This window comes from Globicephala melas, chromosome 1, assembly GCF_963455315.2.
Source record: "Globicephala melas chromosome 1, mGloMel1.2, whole genome shotgun sequence".
NCBI classification, from domain to species: Eukaryota; Metazoa; Chordata; class Mammalia; order Artiodactyla; family Delphinidae; genus Globicephala; species Globicephala melas.
The window spans coordinates 32507836-32532809 of record NC_083314.1 but is presented as its reverse complement, the minus strand read 5'-3'; positions in this window follow the sequence as shown (position 1 = coordinate 32532809).

Below are 24974 nucleotides of genomic sequence, written 5' to 3'. Positions count from 1 at the left end.
CTCCCATCGTTTCTTCCCTCAGAGAGACATCCTTTCCCAGGAAGCCCACACCTCTCTGCCCCTGCACTTGCTCCTGGCAGCAGTGTGCACAGCACATGGAGAGATGCAGGTTCTGGATGTTCTCACACAGCTTCCTTGGGGTCCTGGCTTCCCAGCAGGCTCAGTACCCTGCTGTGGAAATACCAGACCATCCCTTCCTCTGGTGGAGCAAAGCACAGTGGAGGACAGGGTTCTTCTTGGCAAACTCCAAACACGGCCACTCGAGGCTTGCCACTGCAGAGTAAATTATTACAAACAGGTGTTTCCTCTCAACCCCACAAACTCTTTAGAGATGGCTGGGCTGGGGTGGAGGGAACCTCTCCCAGAGGCTCGGTTACCAGGTGCAGAGAGAACACTGTTTCCGTACCCTCCCGGCCCAGGTCATGTTTGTGAAGCACCTTGAGCACCTTGGGCAGGAAGAGTCCTCCAGAGGTCATTCCTCTGCCGCAGGCACCTTGGGTGCCTCCTGACTGGCAAACTGGTCAGAAAGGGAGACCAGTGTCCTCTGGGTCATTCAATCTTCCTGTTTCCCTTGCAAAGAATTCCCGTCCCTACGTAACCCCTTTCCAGCCAGCTTAGGACCTGAGCAAGGTTACAAGTCCATCCCACTGTGGAGGGGCGAGCACCTCCTTAGGCTCCAGGTGGCCACAAGCACTTCATTCAGTGGCACAGTCTGCGCCCTAGGCTTCAGTGCCAATAGTCTGTGGGGCCCAGTGCCAGCACCGTGGCAGAGGCTGGAACCTGGGCAGCCTCTTGCCGACGGCAGGCTGGACTCTCCCCCACAGATCTAGAATGAGCCCTCCTGTAGGTGGGAAGAAAACATGGCTGCCATTCTACATGGTCTCCTGGAATCGCTGCCTGGGAAGGAAAATGGGTGTAGATTTGCTTCTCCCTACCTGCTACCCATTTCATACCAGAATCCAGGGAACTAATTCTGGGTCTTGCAATTTCCCTGTTCATTGTTAGTCTCCTCCTCCCATGGTCTCCCGGGTCACCCAGCCCATCCAGCTCAGAGGAACTCCAGGTGGGGAGGCTCTCCTTAGAGGCTGGGAGAGGTGGGGTGCTTCCACCACGTTAGCCATCTGGTCTCTGGAGCAACCCCCCAAGGGCGCCGCAAGTTGGAAGCTGCTCTCTGCCTGTTTGGAATCTTTGCTTGGGTTCCAGAAGGACAGTGGTGTCATTTTCATAAGCTTTGGCTCATTGCTGCACACTACCTGCTCCTTCTAGGGGGCTCCCTCTCCTTCCTCCTCCTTGTACCTCTCTTCTTGGTTATTAGCAGGGCCTGGGAGGGCATCCTGCCAACAGACGGCCAAAAGGCAGAGCAGGCAGCCGTGGCAGTGGCCGTGCCAGCAAAAGGACGGGCGATTAAAACAAAATGATTCATCTTGGGAATGAGTGCAATTTGCTTTCCACTTACAGGAACCGGGGCTGGGCTCCAAACAGCCTCTGTGGACTCTGAGGGGAGATGGGAGTCTAGGCCATTGACTGTTAAGTAATGAACTCCACTGAGTGCTCCCTGTTGACTCTGTGGAGGGGGGATCTGGCTGGGAACGTGGGTGGGTGAGCCAGAGAACGGGCAGGGGAGGCCGGAGGCTGTACAGCTCAGTCAGGACACAAGGGAAAGTGGGGGCAGTGCTTCTGCAGGTGCCCTGGAGGATCCAGAGCAGTCCTGGGCACCATCATTGTGGGAGGCCTCCAGAAACAGTCAGGCTGGGGCCACCTAACCCTCTGCTTTGTCACCAGTGCTTCAGGAATCCACAGGCTATTTAAAGAGCCTTTGCTGAGTGTGCCAGGCTTTAAAGAGCTGGAGATTAATAAGGCGTGGATCTTGTCCTCAAGGGATTTATAGTCCAGGGGCGGGCAGTCAGCAGGTCAACAGAGGAGTGCAAAGGATAAAAGCACTGTGATGGAGGCAAATAGAGGACATCATGGGGCCCAAAGTGTGGCGATGCCAATCCTATCTGGTGGGGGTGGGGGGAGTGAGGAAAGGCACCTAGGTGACTGTGTCCTGAAGATGACTAAGTGTTCTCTAGGTGGATTGGGGCGGGGGTGGGGTGGGGCAGCAGGATGGAGTGAGGAATTAATCTAGCTAAAGAGATGAGCCTGAGGAAAGGACATGTGAAAAAGCCTGTTTAAAAAATGCGGACTTGGGCTTCCCTGGTGACGCAGTGGTTGAGAGTCCGCCTGCTGATGCAGGGGACTCGGGTTCGTGCCCCGGTCTGGGAAGATCCCACATGCCACGGAGCGGCTGGGCCCATGAGCCATGGCCGCTGAGCCTGCGCGTCCGGAGCCCGTGCTCCGCAACGGGAGAGGCCACAACAGTGAGAAGCCCGCGTAACGCAATAAATAAATAAATAAATAATGCCGACTTCCATGGTGGCGCAGTGGTTAAGGATCTGCCTGCCAATGCAGGGGACATGGGTTCAAGCCCTGGTCCGGGAAGATCCCACATGCCATGGAGCAACTAAGCCCGTGTGCCACAACTCCTGAGCCTGCGATCTAGAGCCCGCAAGCCACAACTCCTGAGCCCACGTGCCACAACTACTGAAGCCCACATGCCTAGAGCCCCTGTTCTGCAACAAGAGAAGCAACCGCAATGAGAAGCCTGCACACTGCAACGAAAAGTAGTCCCTGCTCGAGACAACTAGAGAAAGCCTGTGTGCAGCAACAAAGACCCAACACAACCAAAAATAAATTTTAAAAAAAAAAGTTCAAAAAAAAATGCTGGAATTTGAACAGCCTGACCCGGCTGCCGTTGGGGAGGGGATGCAAGCAGAAATGGACCTAGGGTTCAAGAGGGCCTGGGAACACCATGCTGTGGAGCCTGCCCTGATCCCAGCCACTGAAAGGGTTAAATCAGGGATGTGATGAGGTCAAGTTTGCATTTTTAGGCAACTTTCAGCCACCTTGGGTTTTTTCAATCATGTCTCATCCAAGACCACTATATTCTAAAAAAGAATCTGAAACATGTATGTCAAACTGTTAGCATTTATTTAAAAAGGGCAGTGGGTACATGAGTATATGTTATTTTATTCTCTGTACTTTTCAAATTTCAAAATAATGAATTTTTGTGCATCCATATGATAGAATACTGTGCAGTATTGAAGAATGAAAGTGAAATACGTATTCTGTCATGACAAAATGCTTGTGATTTTTTTTTTAAGAATTTTTAAAAAATTAATTTATTTTTGGCTGTGTTGGGTCTTCGTTGCTGCACATGGGCTTTTCTCTAGTTGTGGCGATCGGGGGTTACTCTTTGTTGTGGTATGCAGGCTTCTCATTGCGGTGGCTTCTCTTGTTGAGGAGCACGAGCTCAAGGTGCATGGGCTTCAGTAGTTGTGGCACGTGGGCTTCAGTAGTTGTGGCTCGTGGACTCTAAAGTACAGGCTTAGTAGTTGTGGCGCACGGGCTTAGTTGCTCCGTGGCATGTGGGATCTTCCTGGACCAGGGCTCAAACATGTGTCCCCTGCATTGGCAGGGGGATTCTTAACCACTGCGCCACCAGGGAAGTACCTACTTGTGATATGCTTGTAAGTTGCTAAACAGGATGTAGATAGTATGATTCTATTTTTGTAACAATGATAGCAACAAGTAAATAAAACGGATCTGGAAGGAAACTATTGAAATATTAACAATGGTGAAGTTACCTTTAAGGGGTGGAATTTGGATACAGATAGAGAGAAGGCAGAATTTTCTTTTTCTATTTTATGCCTTTTAGAGTTGTTTGATCTTTAAAATGAACCTGTATTATTTCAAACAAAAGTCTCCTGTTTTAATTGCTAACTCTTTATTTTGATGCAATTTCAAACCCAGAGACAAGTTGCAAGAATAGTAAAGGCATTCAACTATACTTCAATTAAAAAAAAAAAAGAGGGCTTCCCTGGTGGCGCAGTGGTTGAGAGTCCGCCTGCTGATGCAGGGGACACGGGTTCGTGCCCCGGTCTGGGAAGATCCCACATGCCGTGAAGCGGCTGGGCTGGTGAGCCTGCGCGTCCAGAGCCTGTGCTCCGCAATGGGAGAGGCCACAACAGTGAGAGGCCCTGTGTACAGCAAAAAAAAAAACAACAAAAAAACAAACAGTAGAGGAACTCGTTATACTTTTTACCCAGGCTCAGCACTGGCTTCCATCTTGCCCCACACAACACACATTTGTGAAAAGATTACCTCCATTTTGCAAACTCCAGTGGCCACTTTACAGTTTTTACTTCTAGACCTCTCTCCTGCTTCTGACCCTGCTGTCCTCAGAGCTTCCTGAAAGGCCTGCTGTCCCTCGGCCTAAATCTCCTCTGCTTCTCCAACTCTCCTTTTTTGTTCTCCTTCTCAGGGCCCTCCTTTCCAGCACCCTTTAAACACTGGGGTTTCTCAGAATTTCAGCCTGGGCCCACAACTTGGCTGTGTGTATTTTCTCTTTGGGAGAGCTCATCCACTTTCATTTACTAAAACTCCTGTCTCTATGCTGATGAAGCCCACATCATATCTGCAGCCACCATCTCTCCCTTTAGTTTCAGATGCCCATATTCAAATGCCTGTTAGACACATATGCCCTTAGATGGTCTACAAGCATTCTGAACTCAACAGTCTCAAACGCATCATCATCTCCCCTCCCTCCTGCTAACTGTTCTCTTCTGTGTGTCCTTCATCTCAGGTAATAGCACCACCATCTTTCACTTTGACAACTGTAATCAACTCCTAATTGGTCTCCCAGACTACAGTCTTCTGCCACATAATCCCCCTCTGTCAAAGTGACAATCCTTAAATGCAAATCTTATTGTGTCTTGCCCTGTCAATGGCTCTCATCCCCTGCAGGTCCAAGATCCTTAGGCTGGCACATGTGGCTCCTCCCAGCCTCTCCAGCGTATCTCGCGCCACTGCCCGCCCCATCCCCATCAGCCCATGCCTCCATGTGTCTGATGAAGTTGTTTTCCTTACAGCGACCTCCTCTCACCTTTCTTTCCTTGGCTAACCCATCCTTCAACACTGAGCTCAATGGGCATCTCCTATAGCTTAGGAGGAGTGTCCCTTTCACGTGTAATTGCATTCTTTTTCTTTCTTGTATCTATCCATCTACCAAACAATTTTTAATATCTTGGTTTTGTGTTTGTCTCCCTCACTGCTCTGTAAACCCTGGAAGGTAAGGGGTTTGCATATCTTTATATACAATTATATACCTTTATATCCTTAGTGTCTTAACACAGTGCCTGGCGCATGGCAGACACTAATAAATGTTTGCTCAGAGGAGGTGGACATTCGCTCTGGCCTTCTCCACATCTCTCCCCCCTCCTCCTGGCTGCAGTACACTTGACCACACATCGCCTCTTTCTCTGTCCCAGCCCTGGCCTCCAGCCTCTGCTCCACCTTCCCCCTCTGTCCCTATCCCCGGGCTTTGCTCTTACATGCTCCTTCTGCTGCTTTCCTCCCTCACGTTCTCTTCTGCTTCTTCCCTTCTATTTTCAACAGCTCTTGCTACCCTCTCGTATCTTTCCAGATGCTTCTCTCCCACTATCCTCCCTTGTGGGGGCCACTCAGGGCAGTTCCAGCCCACCCCTGGCCCAGGGGTCTGGTGTAGGACTTTATATAATTACTTCACAATGGAGCTTAATGATTGTAAAGCATTTTCATCTCAACCCACACAATTCCAGATTTACAGCAGCCAAGACTTTATGCTTACAATTGAACTCACACCCCACTAGGCCTCTAACTGGAGTGTCTTACGGAAAATGTATCTTCACAGCCCTTTAGGGAAGAGGGTAACTTGCTAACAGGCTTTTCTCTCTAATACCTGTAAGCGTAAGAACCTAAGATGGCACCCCATCTCTGTAAGGATCTCCTTCATCACATGCATCCAGGCATTTACCGTGTTATAAGCTGATCTACTACCATGTGAGGGGTCTCGGGGGTACACATTCATTCCGTCTTTCACTTGTAAACTTACTGAGCTCCCACTAATGCCACCCACTGGATACAGACAAGGGGTCATGGATGAGTATGCCCTGCTCAAAGATCCAAAGGGACTCATGGTCTGGAGTGGAAGACAAATATGCAAAAAAATTTAATAAAGTAAGAAAGGTGTGGTGGAGGTACCAGGTGCTATGGGAACATGAAAGGAGCACCTGAGCATGCCTGGGTTGGAGGAAGGTTTTAGAGAAATGACATTTGAGGAATGAACGGGAATTGATGAGGCAGACAAGGAGACAGTGAAGTGGACATTTGTCATGTGTTTGATTGCCCAGTGTCTGAGCGCCCTTCTTATTTCAGAGGGAATTCCCTATCGCATGAGTCTCAGTGCAGGCAGGATTCCACCTTCTACTCCACATGGTGGGTAGGGGCGGGGGGAGCATGGTGGTACAGATTTTTTCTCTCCCTGCTTCCCCCACAGCATGGGTGTGGGCAGAGTAAGGGTAGAGGGAGGGTGGGCCCTGCAACCTGAGCTCAGCCAATCTGATGCCCCCACAGGGTCTTTGGGACTTTGACAGGAAGGGCAGGTACAATTGGGAATCGTCACAGCAAAGATATCTAGCCTGGGGGGGTGTCAGTTGAGGGTGGATGGGAAGGGGGCAGAACTAGCAGCAGTGTCTAACCAGATGCCCTTGTCATTGACCTTGGAGTGTTCTCTGCCATCTAGCCTCCCTTTGTTCCTGCTTGTGGTGGGAGCTACCTCTCCAGCCTACCCATCAACTCTTGAGCCACCAGAATTTCTCTTTCCAGAATACTGCTTATCTGCTTAATTAGTGATAGTTGGTTTCTGTCGTTTGCAGCCAAGTTTCCTGTCTAGTCTAGGCTGGGAAGAGTCTTGAAGAAGCTAAGAAGAGCAGAGCGCAGTGTTTGGGGAAAGGTGGGTAGGGTGATATAGCTGGAGTACAGGAGAATGTAAAGAAAAAGGGTTCACAAGACTGGGAGGAGGGGCAGAGGCTCACGATGAAGGGTCTTCTCAACCAGGCTAAGACATTTGCCTTTTTCCTCATAGGAGATGAGCAGCCATTGAAGAGTTTAAGTGAGGAGGGTCATGGTGAGACTTGGACTTTAGGAAGATCACAGGAGATCCATACAGGGATCGATTGGAGCAGGGCCACTGCTGCCCCTCGGGGAGATTTAGCAAAAAGTTGCCTCTTCCAGGCAGCCTCTATCCTGTGGGTTGTATTGCTTGGCTAGCAGAACGAGACTGGATTTCAACCGCAATTCGCTCGCTCTGTTGTGCAGAGCACAGGTGGTACAACAGTTCTCAATAGCCTGGAATTTAGGCCACAACACTATCCCTGACCCTAAGGAGCTTACAGTATCACCTCTACTTTGCTTTCTTCTGACACAAACCTCCTTCCCTTCTCACCAGAGAGACTGCCTCTCTGTCCCTGATTTCTGAGGAAACGAAGCCAATTTTTAAAAAAACTTTCTATTGGAGTATAGTTGATTTACAATGTTGTTATTTCTGCTGTACAGCAAAATGAATCAGTTATACATATACATATATCCACTCTTTTTAAGATTCTTTTCCCATATAGATCATTACAGAGTATTGAGTAGAGTTCCTTGTGCTATATAGTAGGTCCCTATTAGTTATCTATTTTATGTATAGTAGTGTGTATATGTCAATCCCAATTTCCCAATTTATCACCCCCCACCCCCGCTAACCACAAGATTGTTTTCTACATCTGTGACTCTATTTCTGTTTTGTAAATAAGTTCATTTGTACCATTTTTTTAGATTGCACATATAAGCAATAACATGGTATTTGTCTTTCTCGTTCTCTGTCTGACTTACTTCACTCAGTATGACAATCTCTAAGTCCATCCATGCTGCTGCAAATGCCATTATTTTGTTCTTTTTTATGGCTGAGTAATATTCCATTGTACATATGTTCCCTGGTTGTCTAGTGCTTAGGATTCAGTGCTTTCACTGCTGTGGCCCAGGTTCAGTTTCTGGTTGGGGAACAGAGATCCCACAAGACACATGGCATGGCCAAAATAAAAAAATTAAAAAACAAAGAACCAAAAAACCTCCCCAAGGACTTCCCTGGTGGCGCAGTGGTTGAGAGTCCGCCTGCCGATGCGGGACACACGGGTTCGTGCCCCGGTCCGGGAAGATCCCACATGCCGCGGAGCGGCTGGGCCCGTGAGCCATGGCTGCTGAGCCTGTGCGTCCTGAGCCTGTGCTCCGCAACGGGAGAGGCCACAACAGTGAGAGGCCCGCGTACCACAAAACAAAACAAAACAAAGCAAAACAAAGCTTTCTTTGCTGGTTCTCAAGACACAACCCTTCATTTCAAGTAGAAATTGGCTTTATAGTCAGGGCCTCTACCCCACGTGGTTGTGTTTCTCTAATTCCTACACACAGAAATCTTCCATTGAGTTTTTCTTTAGGCATCTTCTCTTCGGTCTATTCAAGTCCTCCAGGGAAAACAGTGGCCAGGTTCCTTGGCTGATCAGTGGGAAGGTCAGCTGCACTGGTGAATGCCAGTGTATGGTCTAATTCCTACACACAGAAATCTTCCATTGAGTTTTTCTTTAGGCATCTTCTCTTCGGTCTATTCAAGTCCTCCAGGGAAAACAGTGGCCAGGTTCCTTGGCTGATCAGTGGGAAGGTCAGCTGCACTGGTGAATGCCAGTGTATGGAAGGAAGGGTTGGCCCCCTGCCCTCAGCCATCATGCACTGAGAGGGCCTGTTTCATGCAAAGACTCTGAACTATGGACTCTGGACTCTTCCTGCCACCAGAATCTCAGAGGTCATTTGACCTAAGTTGCCACTCATAGTAGCCTTGTCAGTGGGCACCCAGCCTCTGCTTCCATACCTCCTGTGATGAAAAACTCAGTACTCATTGTAGCAGCTTGTGTCTTGGCTGGACAGCTCAAATCACTGGAAAGGTCCTTGTTTGATGGTGACCTTGGTCTGAGTCCTGGGATTTAGGAGCTGTAGAAAGATGCTAAACATGGTCCACTTTACAACCAGTTGCCTTTCACCATGCTTTTTTAGCCCATCTCCCTGCCTCATAGTATCTCAGTTCACTTTTGGAACATCTGGAGAGGCTGAGGTCCGTGTCCCCCCATCACAGAGGGTGATGTATTTGGGTGACCTTCTCAAGGTCAGACTCCACTCTGACTCCCACTGTGGAGCTTCTGGATCATTCCTGCACATTCCTTTCTCTGCGTGGTGCCTCTTCCTGTTCCTAAGGACTCATCCCCTCAGGTAGTCTGACTTGTTAGCTCTCTCTGGACTGACCAGCCTGAGGTGGCAGGGTGCTACCCGAGTGGGTGGGCTGCCTGGGGCACCCAGACCTCGCCAGCTCTGCAGGGCTCAGAGGAGAGGAGGATGGAGGTAATTGGGGCATGCAGCTCCACCGAGAGGCTGGCAGGACAGATTATTTTCCTGTTTGGTTTTCATTCTCTCTCCTCCTATTAGGTTCGGCCGGGCGATTGAAACTGCTGGTGTGTGTGTGGGCAGCACAAGCCTGTGTGCTTGTGTGCTTGCACGTGTGCGTGTACGTGTGTGTGTGCGTGCGCGCGTGTGTGTGCACAGCTGTGTGGGAGGACATCCGTGCGGGAGGCTTCAAGAGGGAGCAGCCTCTCCTTGCCGACCAACTCAGGCTCTGACAGCGCTCCCACTGAATTGGCCTTAGAAAGTTTCCTGGGTTTGACAGGAACAGAACAGAAGCTGCAGATAGGCTGCACAGTTTCCCTGACAACCCCAAAACATGGATGGGAGAGGGAATGGTGGGAATCAGAGAGAAGGGAGTGATTTGGGTCCACCACCAGCTTCAGTCCCTGTCTTTTCCCCTCACAATAGCTTAGGATAAAATGTTAACCTGGTCCCAACGTTCTCCTGGGAAACGGGGAGGGAGGACAGACAGCAGTGAGGGAACAGAGGTGCCCCCTCAGGTAAGGGAAGCAAGAGCTGGGCTCCAGAAGCAATTTCTGGAGGAATCTGGCACCCTCGGTTCTCCTTTCTTACAAAGGTGACTTCTCTCCCTCTACCATTCGCGTCCCTCGCTTTCTTCTCCTGGCAGCTTTGAGGACCCCTCCCCTCCCAAACTAACCCAAGAAAGACCAGAACTCTGGACTCTCTCTACCTGAGAGGAGTGGGAGGGGCAGCGAGGGGCGGGGTGTCTCTCCTGATCCCACCCGCTGAACTTTGGGACCGCTCTACTCCTAGAAAGCAGGAGGCGGAAAGCTGAGACTGTTCACTAGGAACAAAAGTCATTTCTTAGTAGTTAGTAAAGCTGCCTCCCCAGCTGCAAGGTCCCCTTCCAAGCGAATGTGCTCATAGCGTCTCCCCAGAACCAACTCCCGGGAAGACCTGTGCCTGGCAATTCTTGACAGCCCTCTGGTCCTTCCCAGCGTGGAGGCCTCTGGATCAAATTAGCCCTGTCCTTGATCCCTGGTCCCTTGTCTTGGGCACTAGAGTTCCTTTACTTGAGAATTATGGAGGCTCTGAAGGCATTTTTGCATAAAATTTTAAAACCAAGCAACCCTGATGCTGTACTAGTCCTGCAATTAAACCTTAGTGCTGGTTGCCCAGCCCGGCCTCGGTGCAGACCAGACACCAGGCTTTGGGCTCCTTTGGGCACTCAGAGAAACCCTGCCTTGTTGAGGTGTCAAATGTATTTAGCGAGCAGGTAGAAGGCAGGGGGAGACACTCACAGTCTCCCGTGATGGGTTGGTCTGAGGCTTGAATGGAGGAAGGGGTGCTGGGCAGGGAGTGACAAGGCCAGGGCTCCAGTCTGGCCCAGGCTCCAACCAGCTGACTGGTTGGAGGAAGACAGCCACACTTCTGGTGGCCACAGTCCCGAGCCAAACATTGGAACACAGTCTGACATGCATGTGGGGGGTGGGCAGGTCAATAAATCAGAAGATTTGCAATGAAACAGATGGTTGCTATGACCATGATCCCTTTCTGAGTCTGGCCTTTCTGTCTCTCTCCATGCGTGCTGGGCCCATAACTCCCAGGATGTTTGTCAAGATCTGCCTGGCTTTCTGCCTCCAGGGAGTCCAGGGTTCCAGTGTACGTTCCCTCTGCCACCTCCCTATCTACTGCCCCTTCCTCTCAGCTCCCTCACCCTCAGCAAGGCGTCGTGGCCCAGGCCCCCCTATCTCCCGCCCCAGCCCAAGCCCAGGCGAGGAGAAGACAGTGCCCACCTCCTCCTCCTGGCTCCCAGGAGAGCAGCAGAGCTTGAAACCCACCCAGGAGAGCAGAGAAGACTGAGTCTTGAGAGTTGCCAACCCCCACGGCTCTAGGAGGACAAGACAGCTTTGAGACTGTGATAATTTTAGGACACTCCAGTAGGTGGCTGAGAACTGCTTATGAGGAGGGCAGTGTCTAACAAGAATGAGCACAGTATGGGGAGGGAGGGAGAATGACTCAGGAGATCAGGCTCCTTCCTAAGTAGTAGTGTAACCACGTGGGTTGCCAGTAGAGAGGCCTCAGCGTTGGGCCCTTTGTCCACTCTGGAATGTTCTTCCCAAACATCATATATGCACATACACCCCATTTAAAGGGAAGGATCTTTCTCAGGTACCTTATGGGAGGAACTGGGGACAATGGATAAAAGAGTGTCTTCTTTTGCGGGTTCTCTGAGGTCCCTACTTTGAGTGCTGGGATCCTGGTTTCCACTGGCTTTGACCTCCCTTAACCTTATACCTGTGGGTCCTCTGCTTCCCCCAGGCCAGAGCGACCCTTGTGACTGGCAGCCCTGGCTGAGACTGAGGAGAGAGCCGCTGGAGGTCAGGCAGGTGAGAGATCCATGGTGGACAGTCACCATTTGGCCTCATCTCCCATCCTGAGCCTCTGAGAAATCTGTATGGGGGAGGACTGAGCAAACTGAGGCCAGAAGCTGTGAGCAGATGTGGCGGTACAGAGAGGAGGTGGCAATCCTCAGGCTTGGCCTGAAGCCCACACTGAGTAGTGCAGAGGGCAGTTCAAGGTGGGGTTCATATGTGCCTGGAGTGGCTATGAGGGAGCAGGAGTTGGGGGGACTATGTAATAGAATCTCTAACTTCTGAAGATGCTCTACTGAGAGATGCTGCAGACATTAAAGTGTAGGCCATTAAACTAGGTGATACTCCAGGGTACTTTGGGGCCCTTGGGGCACCTCTGGAACCCTTCTGCCCAATTCCCTTGTATTAGTTTCCTGGGGCTGATGAAACAACTTACCACAAACGTGGAGTTTAAAATAACAGAAATTTATTCTTTCACAGTTCTGGAAGACAAAAGTCAGAAATCAAGGTGTCCACAGGGTTGGTTCCTTCTGGAGGCTCTGAGGGAGCCTCATTCCATGCCTCTCTCCTGGCTTCTGATTGTTGCTGGCAACCTTTGGCTTGTAGACGCATCACTCTAATCTCTGCCTCCACCTTCACATGGTGTTCTCTGTATGTCTTCTCCTCATTTTATTAGGATATCTGATGTGGAGCCTACCCTGAACCCAGGATGGCTTCATCTTGAGATTCTTAACTAATTATACCTGCAAAGATCTTATTTCCACATAAAGTCTCAGTCTGAGGTTTCCGAGTGGTCATGAATGTTGGGGAGACACTCCTCAACCCAAAACATCCCCTAATTGCACCCTTACACCAGATCTCAGGAGGAGCTGAGAAGACCTCCACAGGTTTGTTCACCACCTGCTTGTTGGGGTGTCGCAGGTCAGGGTGGTCAGAGGACACTGGGACCTGAAACTGAGACCCACCTTCCCCACCCCCTTGTTACCCTGAGCCTCCCAGATAGTTGCAAAGAAAAAGCTATTGAACCCCGCTCCCATCTTGGACAGGAATGTTCCTCCTCCATCCAAAAGAAAGACAAATGTCCAGAATGTTTCCTTGGAAAATAAAATTGTACCTTGAACTGCTTCTTGTTAACTAGACAAGTGCCTTTCTCAAGCCTCCCTTAATCCATCTTGCAGCAGCTCAGCCATGTTTCCTCTTGGTCTGTCCGTGAGGTTGGAGTAGAGCAACCTCCTCCTGACCTACCACTCTGCTAATGCTGAGGAAACATTTATCATCATGTCGTTCCCTGTTTCGGTGGCGAATATTTTCACCTGGAGAGGATACAGCAGAGACATTCAGATGAAACAACCCACCTAAACGCACAGATTTTGAATTTTCTCTATGAGCCATCTCGGCTGACTGTTATTTTTGTATCCCTCCCTTTGTCCCTCCCACCCCAGGGTTGGTAACAAGCTGAGCCATGACTGTCTACTTGCCTCAGAGCAATTATAGCCACCCCCACCCAGCACCACTCCACACAATTTCTCTCTAGTGAAAGAGAAAGCCAGGAAGGCAAGTGTGAGGTAGCATGGCTGTCAGTCACCCTGATGCTCTAGAATCAGCAATCATTACTATGATAAATTTCTTTAGAGTTCCCATCACGAATAGTGCCTCAGAAGGGAGAAATCATATTTAGACGTGAGGCCCCGCTGAGTTCATCTCCTTTCGGCATTTTAAGGAGAAAAAGGGCCAGCGCTGCAGTGTTAGGCTTTCTTCTACAGCACGTGAAGGCGGCAAAGGGTCAGGGGAAGGGTGTACTGTAGTCTGAGGATTGAGCAGCTCTCACTGCAGTCTTTTTAATCTTATAAACTCTTGAGCGTTTGGGAGTCTGGTGATAAGAGCAGATCCTGCTCAGGCAGAGCCCAGGGATGGGTGAAAACAGAAGAGACTGGAGCAGGGCCTGGGGAAAAGGAAGAGAGTGGGGCCAAGTGTTGCACCATAGATCAGTGTGTAGGCTGGGATGAGGACCCGGACCCCAGCTGCTGTGTGTCCCTTCCAGAACCATGAATTTCACCTACAGATAAACAAAGGAACCACCATTGTTTTGTGCTTTATACAGTATCTGATTTAATCCTTACAACCCCACTGTGAGGTAAGTGTAGTTATGTATATTTTACTGATTGGAGAAATGAAGCTCAGAGAGGTTAAGTAATTTCCTCAAGGTCACACAGTAAGAGGCGGGAGTCTGGATTTGAACTCAGGTTTGTCTCACCTCAAGAGTCAGTAAGTACTCACAGGCGCCTTGCAGTCCAGCCTCTTTTTCTCCTTAAGGGCCAAGCTGGGGAACTCTGGAGCTATGAGGTGGAAAGAGGGGAGACTGTATAGGTGGCTCACAGGAGCCACTGCAATAGGGCAGTGAGTAGGTTTGCTGATGCAGAAGAGGAGGCGTCCAGTGACTGGTCCCGGGTACCCATGGGAGAGAAGTCTGGCTAAGTCACTGGAATCAGAAACTGGCAGATACTAGAAATGTAGGTTTTGTCAAGGAAATATGAGGTGGTGATTGACTGGGTCAGGGTCTATCTCATTCATGGAACTCTCTGCCCAAGCTTCTCCTCAAGCAGGACTTCTTACTTCTCTTAAATGACTTTATTTTTACCCCTCAGAAGCACAGATTTAATCACGTCCCTTAAGTCACTGGTCTGTTCTAAGCCTGTGTTTTATGCTATTTTATTATTTTCTACCCTCACTCCTGTTAACTCCTTTACCATAGACACTCACTTCAGTGCATTAAATACATAGCTCTCCAGTCTGCCTTTCATATGCTGATACAGATATATGTGTATTCTTGAAAAAAGATTCATGATGTTATTGTGTGTGTGTGTTCTTAACTTGCATCATTGGTTTTGTGCTGTAAATCTCACTGTTTCTTCGTTCACTCAATGGTAATGACTTAAGATCAATGCGTGTTGTCATGCATACTTTTTACAGCATAATAGTCCATCATATGCAAATACCATGGTTACTATCCAGCTCCTAGGCACTAGCAACCGTGCTGCAATGAGAATCTTTACACATCTCTTCATCAGCCCGAGGCAGTGTTTTTCCCACAGTGGGAATGGGAACGCTAGGCCATAGGGCAAATAGATGCACCCCAGTCACCTCAACCTCTCCTTGCACGAACTCCCTGTAACCCACATTCATCATTATGGTCTGCTTTTTAATTGCTGGTTGTATCTTCACTTGTACATGTCTTGTCTCTCCTGCTAGATGATCTCTTGAGGTCAGAGACCATGTTTCACTCATTTTCGTATTCTTAACAGTTCCTAATATACATTTTATACATAGTTGGTGCTTAATAAAACATTTTTTAATAGACTGAATGAATATCCCCTTTCCCACTGGGATGTTACTTTCTTTTTTTATTATTATTATTTTATTTAATTAATTAATTTATTTTGGCTGTGTTGGGTGTTCGTTGCTGCGCTCGGGCTTTTCTCTAGTTGCAGCAAGCAGGAGCTACTCTTCATTGCAGTGCGTGGGCTTCTCATTGTGGTGGCTTCTCTTGTTGCGGAGCATGGGCTTTAGGCGTGTAGCCTTCAGTAGTTGTGGCACGCGGGCTCAGTAGTTGTGGCTTGCAGGCTCTAGAGTGCAGACTCAGTAGTTGTGGCACACGGGCTTAGTTGCTCCGTGACATGTGGGATCTTCCCAGCCCAGGGCTTGAACCCATGTCCCCTGCATTGGCAGGTGGATTCTTAACCACTGTGCCACCAGGGAAGCCTGGGACATCACTTTCTTGAGAGCAAGATTGACTGTGGTTCATTCATCTCAACCAAGTTCAGAATCTGACCCTTTGTAAACTGTTTGTCTTAGGTCTGATGCATGACATTTCAGACGTGGAAAAATAGCACTTCTAAGAAAGAATTGGGTTGGGAATTAGGAGGCTTGAGTGCCATGTGACGAGTTTTATGACCTTGGACAGGGTACATTTCTCCTCTGAGCCTCGGTTTCCCTGCACATTGGGGGGGGTTTAGTGGCTTCTTTCTCCCAGCCTTGGATGAGGAAAATGATGAGCTGTGTTGATGATGAGTGTTACCTATCCATCTCCCATTCGAAAATGCTGCTGGAGGAGAAGGGGAGCGAGGGGAAGCCGGGGCCAGCACACACCTGTCCCCTTTGGCCCCTCCTCTGTCCCCCATCACCCCATGCAGTTTCGATTTACCCATTTCTAGAATATTTGTCACTGAAGACATAGGGTCTCTGAGAGGGATTAGGGCTCCCTTGGGAAGATCTAGCCTATGAATGAACAGAGAAAGAGAAGAGAACGGCTGAAGGAAGACTAAAGGCCTGCAGTAGTAATTGGGGCAACAACCGGAATTCAAGGGAGGCATCACTCATGGCAACCAGACTGGAACACAGAAGAAATAGGGCAAAAGTGTAGCACATAGTCACCTCTGAAATGTGGGCACCAGGGCTGATCCAGGGGATCCTACCATGGTCCTATCGGAGATACCTGTTTAAGGTCTAAGGGAGGAAAATCAAGTGGATTCAGGCTACACTGAGAAAATTCAATGGGACATCAGGGCCAAGTGTAGGGCTGAATGGGTTCCCAATCAGGATGCAAGAAAATCACTACTGGGAGGTGTTTTGAAAGTAAAACCTACGCTCGTAGAAAAGGTCAGCAGCTCTGGGAAACTGGGGGTGGTGGGAGGGATGGGAGGAGAGTATACCTGCCAGTACTGGGGTCTATGGTAACCTTTTTGGGCTCAGCACTGAGAGATAGTGAGATCTCCATGGTGACAGGTTAGTTAGTACTATGGGTGATCAGGGTTAAAGACAGACCTGCTCAGGGCTCCAGGAGACTAAGGAGGAAGACCCCAGCCCCCTTAGAGTTTAGGCCTGGCACTGGCATAGCATCACTTCTGCAACACAGAAGTACGACACAGGCAACACAGTCACAGGCCAGCCCGGATGCCATTGGAGTAGCAATAGATCCACTTCTTCCTGGGTGGAATGTCAATAAACTCTTGGTCATTTTTATTCTGCCACACATGCCTCCCACTCACTCAGTCCTTACCCCTCTTACTCCCCTATTACCGGGTCCTAACCTGTTGCCTCCTGCATTCCTCTCACCTGCCTTAAGCACAGACCCTTTCCTCTGGCCTCTGTCTCTAAGCCCTCCGTTCCTGCACAGTCATTACCACCCTCCAGGGCCACCCCCTTTTCCCTGACCCCTCTATCTCAGCCCCTCTATTAGCTCCTTTCACAGGCCCATCTGGACCCTCTTCTGTTGTGAACTTCATTTTGGGTAATCCTTCCCCTTTCTCTTCCCTCGTGAAATAGAACTTTTCCTCAGACAGAACCAGATCTTTACTGGCAATTTTCTTTTCTTCTTTTTTTTTTGGATTTCTATTTATTTATTTATCTTATTTATTTATTAACATCTTTATTGGAGTAGAATTGTTTTACAATGGTGTGTTACTTTCTGCTTTACAACAAAGTGAATCAGCTATACATACACATATATCCCCATATCCCCTCCCTCTTGCGGCTCCCTCCCACCCTCCCTATCCCACCCCTTTAGGTGGTCACAAAGCACAGAGCTGATCTCCCTGTGCTATGCAGCTGCTTCCTACTGGCAATTTTCAATGACAGCTGCTGCTTCTCTCATGAAGAGGGCTCAGCTCTCTTGCTTCCTATCGTGACTTCAGACTCTGCACAAAACAGTACATAATGGAAATGAAATTATTTCATTAAAGTCTCTCAATCCAAATGGAGGATGAAGATAGAGATACAATTAATCAGTCAAAAACCTTTATTGACTGGAATGCCCAGTCCAGTGAGGAACCAACCACTTAATAGATAATCAGTTTACAGTGTATGACCAGTGGGTATGAACAAAGTGGTAGTGAGCTCCTCGAGGTCAGGGACCAAGTCTCATTTATTTGTGCCTTGGATCCCAGCTCAATGCCACCAAATGTAAATGCATGAGTGAATACATGAGTTACTGAATGAATCGTTGCATGCTTCTGGATATAAAATTACCTCTAGAAAGCCAATTTCTCTTGGATTAACTGGCATTCACATGAGTCATGTAGAAGTCTCTGGAGGGCATTCAGGATCAAGAATTAAGACTCTTCTTTTAAAAATCTTTGCCATCTGGCCATCTGCTTATCCTGGCTTCTCCCCATCTTGACTGAGGATGCTCATAACTCCAGGACTTTCCAAATGACCTCAGCATCTGACTCACAGTTCTCTTGCACACCATGCACACTCTGTTCTCAATCTCAGCAATTCAATATGTGTGTAGAGTTGTTTCTTCTCTAGCCCCCTGATCTAATGATTCTTGACCTTGGCCCATTTTTTTTGTGTGTTGGTTGCTAGCTCAGCTTTCCAGCCTTACTTTCAAGATTACTTTTTACACCTTGTATTATCAACCTAGGTGGCCATGTCCCCCAACACAATTGTCCATGTTGAATGGGCACCATCCCCATGAACCAACATGCCACCCATACTTCACAGGCAAGCTTAAACATTGCCTTCTTCACAGGACTTGTGCTGATTCACCCAACTAGCTGTGATCTCCTCTTTCCTGAAAATTGCAGAGAATCTTAGTTGTCCTTCTCTTATGGAACGTGTCATAGTCTGCTGTCTTAGTCCATGCAGGTTGCCACAACAAAAATTCCATAGTGTGGATGGCTTAAACAACTAAATTTACTTCTCACAGGTCTGGAGGATGGGAAGTCCAAAATCATGGCCCTGGCAGATTTTGTGTCTGGTGAGAGCCTGCTTCGTGGTTCACAGGTGGAGCTTTCTAGCTGTAAGCCTTACACAGCAGAAGTGGGGCAAGGGAGCTTTCTAGGGTCTCTTCTAAGAGGGTACTAATCCCATTCATGAGGGTCCCACCCTCATGACCTAATCACCTCTCAAAGATCGCACCTCCTAACACCACCATATTGGGGGTTAGGATTTCAACATATAAATTTTGGGGGACACAAGAATTCAGTCCATAACATCTGCCTTCTAGTATTGTTACGTGTGTCTTTGCCTCACCTTCTCTAGTTTGATGTAAGTTTTCATGGAGAGGAGGCTGTGCTTCACCCATCTTCTTGTCACACCCCTTCATAACAGTACCTAGCACAGAACAGTGGACAGATGTTATTTTGTCTTCACAGCATCCCATCTTTTAAGGGATCCTCCTTCTATGTCTATATGATTAAAGTGGAGCTGTAAATTATGGTGTCCCACAAAGTTGGGCAGAAAATACAGGCCGGCCAATGAAAATACTCCATTCCCAGCCTTAGAGATGACACACAACCTAATCAGAACAAAAGAGTCTGCCTTGAGATTTGCTACATGCATACACTGAGAAAGGTCTTTCTTCTTCTAAGACCAGAAGCTATGGGGAAGAGGTAGATTGGCCTTTCTGTGGCCGTCTCTCTAGCCAACATGGAGAAAGCTACAGGAGAGAGTGAGGCCTACCTCAAAGGGAGCAGACACAGAAACAATAATAGCTGGCGTGTTCAGAGCTGACTTTACACTAGACACTATTCCAAGCACATTGTGTGGATGATCTCATTTACTCCTCACAAGAACTATGAAGCAGATACTATTATTATAGCCATTTTACAGATGAGGAAACAAGGGTACTAAGAAGTTAAGCAACTTGTTTTCAGATACCAGCTAGAGAGGTGGTGGCGCCAGGATTTGAATCCAGCCTGTGGGACCCCAAAACTGTCATGCTATGCTCTTCCATATGAGCCAAGATGAACATAAGTGGGAGATAGATGGATTTATTCATTTATGAACAAGTGCAAGGGAGAACTGACAACATCGTTTGTGCCTGGAGCCAGCTGACTCATGTGCTTTTTAGTTAAATAAGCCAGTGCATTCTCTCTTTGCTTAAAATAGTTTGTGTATCAGTCACTTGCAACCTCCTGGGTTCATGGAAGAACATGTCTTAGAGATAGAGGACTACTTCCAGGCTTGCATCCTGGCACTACCCCTCAACACTTGGACAAATTACTTGACCTCTCAGGACCCTGGAGGTAAATACCCCAGACTCTCAGGGCTGAGGGGACTGTGACTGGAGATGAGATTACATGTAAATACACTTAACATTCTGCTAACACAATTTAAGTACTCAATAATTGTTAGATCTCTTCTCTTCTCCTTTCCCTTATGAGGAGTACCTGTTCAATAAGCATTTGTTGAATTGAATTAAATCCTCAAGAGGCTGCAGGATGTAGCCTGAGCTTGAATGCAGCTGGAGTTACAGAGTCTCTAATCAGGGGCAGCTCCTCAGCTTGAGAGGCCACCTGACAACCCTATTTGGCCATTAGAAAGAAGAAGAAGGATGTTAAGCATCTTTTCATGTGTTTGCTGGCCATTTGTATGTCTAACAAACACATGAAAAGATGCTCAGCATCACTAATCATTAGAGAAATGCAAATCAGAACTACAATGAGGTGTCACTTCACACAGGTCAGAATGGCCATCATCAAAGAATCTACAAACAGTAAATGCTGCAGAGGGTGTGGCACGGATTGGGAGACTGGGGTTGACATACATACACTACTATGTATAAAATAGATAACCAATGAGAACTGACTGTATAGCACAGGGAACTCTACTCAATGCTCTGTTGTGACCTAAATGGGAAGGAAATCCAACAAAGAGGGGAAATATGTATACGTATAGCTGATTCACTTTTCTGTGCAGCAGAAACTAACACAACATTGTAAAGTAACTATAATTAAAAAAAAAAAGAAAGAAAGAGGAGGAGGGATTCTGCCCTTCTTTGGTCTCCATCTCTGCTTCCAGATCGCTCCAGCCTAGAGAACAATGGCTGTCTGCAGTAACTTCAGAGGTGCTCTGGCCCCTCCATGTCCTCTTTTGTAAGATAAGGTGGGGGTCCTTTGAGAAAGAGAACCAGGCGTGGCTTTCTTAACATAAGAGAAGACTTTTTTTTGCCTAAGCCATTTTGTAATCTAAGCCTGGCCACAATGCTTGCCTTTGAACAGGTCTTAGTAATTAATGATCTTAAGGGAAGTGAGGAAATGTAGGAACAAAGGAAAAGCAGTTAAGAAACAATAGTCCAGATAAACAGCAAGGTCCTACCGTACACCACAGGGAACTATATTTAATATCTTGTAATAACTTATAATGAAAAGGAATATGAAAAAGAATATATATATATAACCAAATCACTTTGCTGTATACCAGAAACATAACACTGTGAATCAACTATACTTCAATTTAAAAAGAAAAGAAAAGAAAAATCAGAATATATAAGTAGATCATCTGATTTAAAAACAGTAAAGAAGGGCTTCGCTGGTGGTGCAGTGGTTGAGAGTCTGCCTGCCGATGCAGGGGACACGGGTTCGTGCCCCGGTCCGGGAAGATCCCACATGCCGCTAGGCCCGTGAGCCATGGCCGCTGAGCCTGCGCGTCCAGAGCCTGTGCTCTGCAACGGGAGAGGCCACAACAGTGAGAGGCCCGTGTACTGCAAAAAAAAAAAAGTAAAGAAAAAAAAAAAAAAGGAAAGAAACAATAGTTCAGCAATATAACAGAGTCCTAGTTCCTCCTCAAGAAAAGCACCTAACAATCAGATATGTATCTTTGAGTTCTGCAGGAACTCAAAGGCCCCCACCCAGGTGGAGGAAGGAACCATGATGTTGACCCTCCTGACTTCAGTCAACTAAAGCTTGGACTCTGTCAAACTTTGCCCCACTTCTATGCTGAATTCTCCTCTGCTGAAGCCCCTCCATGAATATGCAAGTACTCTTAGCTTAAAACGTCCCCACTTTGGGCTTCCCTGGTGGCACAGTGGTTGAGAGTCCGCCTGCCAGTGCAGGGGACACAGGTTCGTACCCTGGTCCGGAAAGATCCCACAATCCGCGGAGCAGCTGGGCCCGTGAGCCATGGCCGCTGAGCCTGCGCGTCCGGAGCCTGTTGCTCCACAACGGGAGAGGCCACAGCAATGAGAGGCCCGCGTACCAAAAAAATAAATAAATAAAAAATAAAATAAAAAATAAAATAAAACTTTCCCACTTTTGCTGTTTGGGGAGATACTACTTTGGGAAAGATCCCCAGTGTTCCCCTTACTTGCTGCAAGTAATAATCCTTCCTTCTCCCAAACTTTGGCTTAGTTGTATCTTTTGGCTCAACACCCACCAAGAGGCAAACCCAGTTTTTAGGTAACGCTTTCCCTCCTCCTCATAGTTTCCCTCCTATCCAGATACTACTGATTAATTAACCTTCTAGGTCTTTCTCAGACCTGCTCTCTCTTCTTTACCCCAACTGACAGTGCCCTTCATCTCCTTTCTGGATGTTTGCCTCAACCTCCTCACAGCCTCCCTCCCTCCAGCCTGCCAGCCCCATGGTGCAACCAGGAACACCCATGTTCAAGATGACCAAGCCACTCTTCACCTTAAAACCGCCATTGCCTACTGGATAACGGGCAAACACTTAGCAGTCACGCAAGGCCCTCCTCAGCCTGGTCCCCACCCACAACTCTAGGCCCATCTCCTACCTTTGCTATTTTATGCCTCCGTGCCATCCTCACCCTGTTCCCGCTTCTGGAAAACCCTGCGCCACCCACCTCCTGCAGCCCCTTCCCCCAGTTCTTACTCATCCTTTAAGACTCTGCTCAGTTGTTTGGTTTTTTTTTCTCCTGGAAACCTTCCATAAACTCCCAGCCCACTCACTGGGCCAAGTGCCTCTCCTCCGTGTTCCCACGGCACTGGTACATAATTCTGTCTTCTCACATATCTTTTTATACTGATAAGATCACTTTCCCCATCTCTCCTGAGAACTTTGCGGCCTTACTCAAGAACCTTGAGGTCTTACTCAAGTGTGTAACCCTTGCACCCAGCACAGTGCCTGGCTCCCAGTCGGCCCCCACCAGCAGACACCGTGAAAGCTGATTCAAAGGGACTGAAAAGGAGAAACAGGAGCCATTACATGTCTTGCAGATGAAAATCCTGGTTTCCGGGCTTCCCTGGCGGCGCAGTGGTTAAGAATCCACCTGCCAGTACAGGGGACATGGGTTTGAGCCCTGGTCTGGGAAGATCCCACATGCCGCGGAGCAACTAAGTCCGTGCGCCACAACTACTGAGCCTGCGCTCTAGAGCCTGCAAGCCACAACTACTGAGCCCACGTGCCTAGAGCCCGTGCTCCATAGAAAGAGAAGCCACCACAATGGGAAGCCCACGCACTGCAACGAAGAGTAGCCCTGGCTCGCTGCAACTAGAGATAGTCCGCGTGCAACAACAAAGACCCAATGCAGCCAAAAATAAAATAAAAATAAAATAAATTAAAGAAAAGAAAATCCTGGTTTCCTTTTTTCCCTCTGGTTGATTCCTTAATCGCAGGACTGGGGCCAGGGGTTAATACAACACTTAGGGTTTAATTGTTGGGGGGAAGAGGGAGTGGTTTACTCACCTTCTAAACTGAGGAAGGGGTACTCTCTCCACTAGTGGTGGAAAAGGAAAAAAGAATTTTCTCTGGGATCCTGTGTGGTTGTAGCATTGTTTGTGTAATTGTGTGATTCTTCATATAGTTTTGCATGCATGATACATGAATAGGTAACCTTTGGCTACCTTAAAATAGCCCCCATCTCAGTTTTAAAAAGGATAAAGTTATTTCATTACATCTAAATATAGGCAAAGAGTTTGTACTGATGCATAACTTAAGCAAATGCATGCAAATCCCTTGCAGGCTGGTGGGACCTGATGATGCCATCACCGTAGTTACATCTCAGGCCCCCCATCGTTCCTCCTCCCTTCTGCTGGACCTGGAACAACCATGTAACCTCTCGGACTCTTAGGATTCTCCTTGACCTAGTGGGCTAGTGATTCCTGTCAGCCTGCCTCACAGGGCCCTTGGGAGAAGTAGATGGAAAAATGGGCAGAGAGAGGGCTGTGCTCCAGGAGATGCAACCCTGAGGAGGAGGAACTGGGTGGAGTGGTGGGCAGGCCATCGTGGGAAGTCCTGCTGGGCCAGCTGCCCGCTGCTATGCTGGAATTTCTGGGGTTTCATTCCTCTATAATTCTCATTTCCCCCCCTCTCAAATCTGTTTTCCATCAGATAGAAATGTGTTCTCTCTGCCTTTCTCCCCGAGCCGTGCCTGGCCTCTCAGAACTAGGCTGAATCTTTTGGCACCCACTAATTAAAACCAAGAAGGCAGGAGACGGACTAGCCGTGCGGCCACCCCTCGCGATCCCCCTTCCCCCCAGCTCGCCCTGATTCCCGCCTTTCTCCCTGGATGGAAAGTTTGGCCTCAGACTGTCCTCGTGACTGGAAAAAGCAGGGTCAGCTCATCAAAGCAGAACAGGGGTTGTTAGTTATCTTTCTTCTTTCGGAAGGTTATTAAGAAGGCATCGCTTGGGAAGGGGGGGTCACCCGGGCCCGGCTGGCTCCAGCCAGAAAGGTGGCCACGTGGTTCATCAGGGAGAAGGCCTGCCAGGGGCAGGGAGGACGTTATCAGCTGGTGGTGAGGTGTTGAGAGGGGGTGGCTATGGAAGGGAAATGTGTGTGGGGAAGTGGTCGCTGTGCCAGGCCAGGAGGGAAGGCCAAAGGGGAGTGACTTATTCTATGTCAGGCCAGTTTTCTCTCGAAAGGTGCTGGGGCCAAGCCCAATGCTCCCTCTTTCTGTCTTTCCTGCTTCCCTGGGAATAGGAAGGAAGCGTGTGTGATGATGAGGAGAAGGGCTCTGTACCTCTGAGGGGACATTTGGGGCCAGCTGCTGGGATTTCCAGTTTTCATGTCTCAGTAACTGCAGGAGACTGTCTCTTTCTAAGGGGCAGTTGCAATATTACCTTAGAACATCTGGGTTGCCATCTTGTATTCCTGGATTCTCCAGCAGTACAGTGGGGCTGTGGTATGACCTGGAAGGGAACACCTAGGGTGGGAACAGAAAGAAGGAGACTTACATGGTGATCATTTTGAAATGTATAGAAATATTGACTTACTATGTTGTGTACCAGCAACTAACATAGTGTTGTAGGTCAATTATACTTCAAAAACAAAGAGGCAAACAAATAAACTTATCAAAAGAGATCAGATTTGTGGTTACCAGAGGCAGGGGTTGGGGGTGGGAGTGGGGAGAGGGGAATTGGTTGAAGGCAGTCAAAAGGTACAAACTCCAGTTATAAGATAAATTCAGGGAATTCCCTACTGGTCCAGTGGTTAGGACTCCACACTTTTACTGCTGGGGCCCAGGTTCCATCCCTGGTTGGGGAACTAAGATCC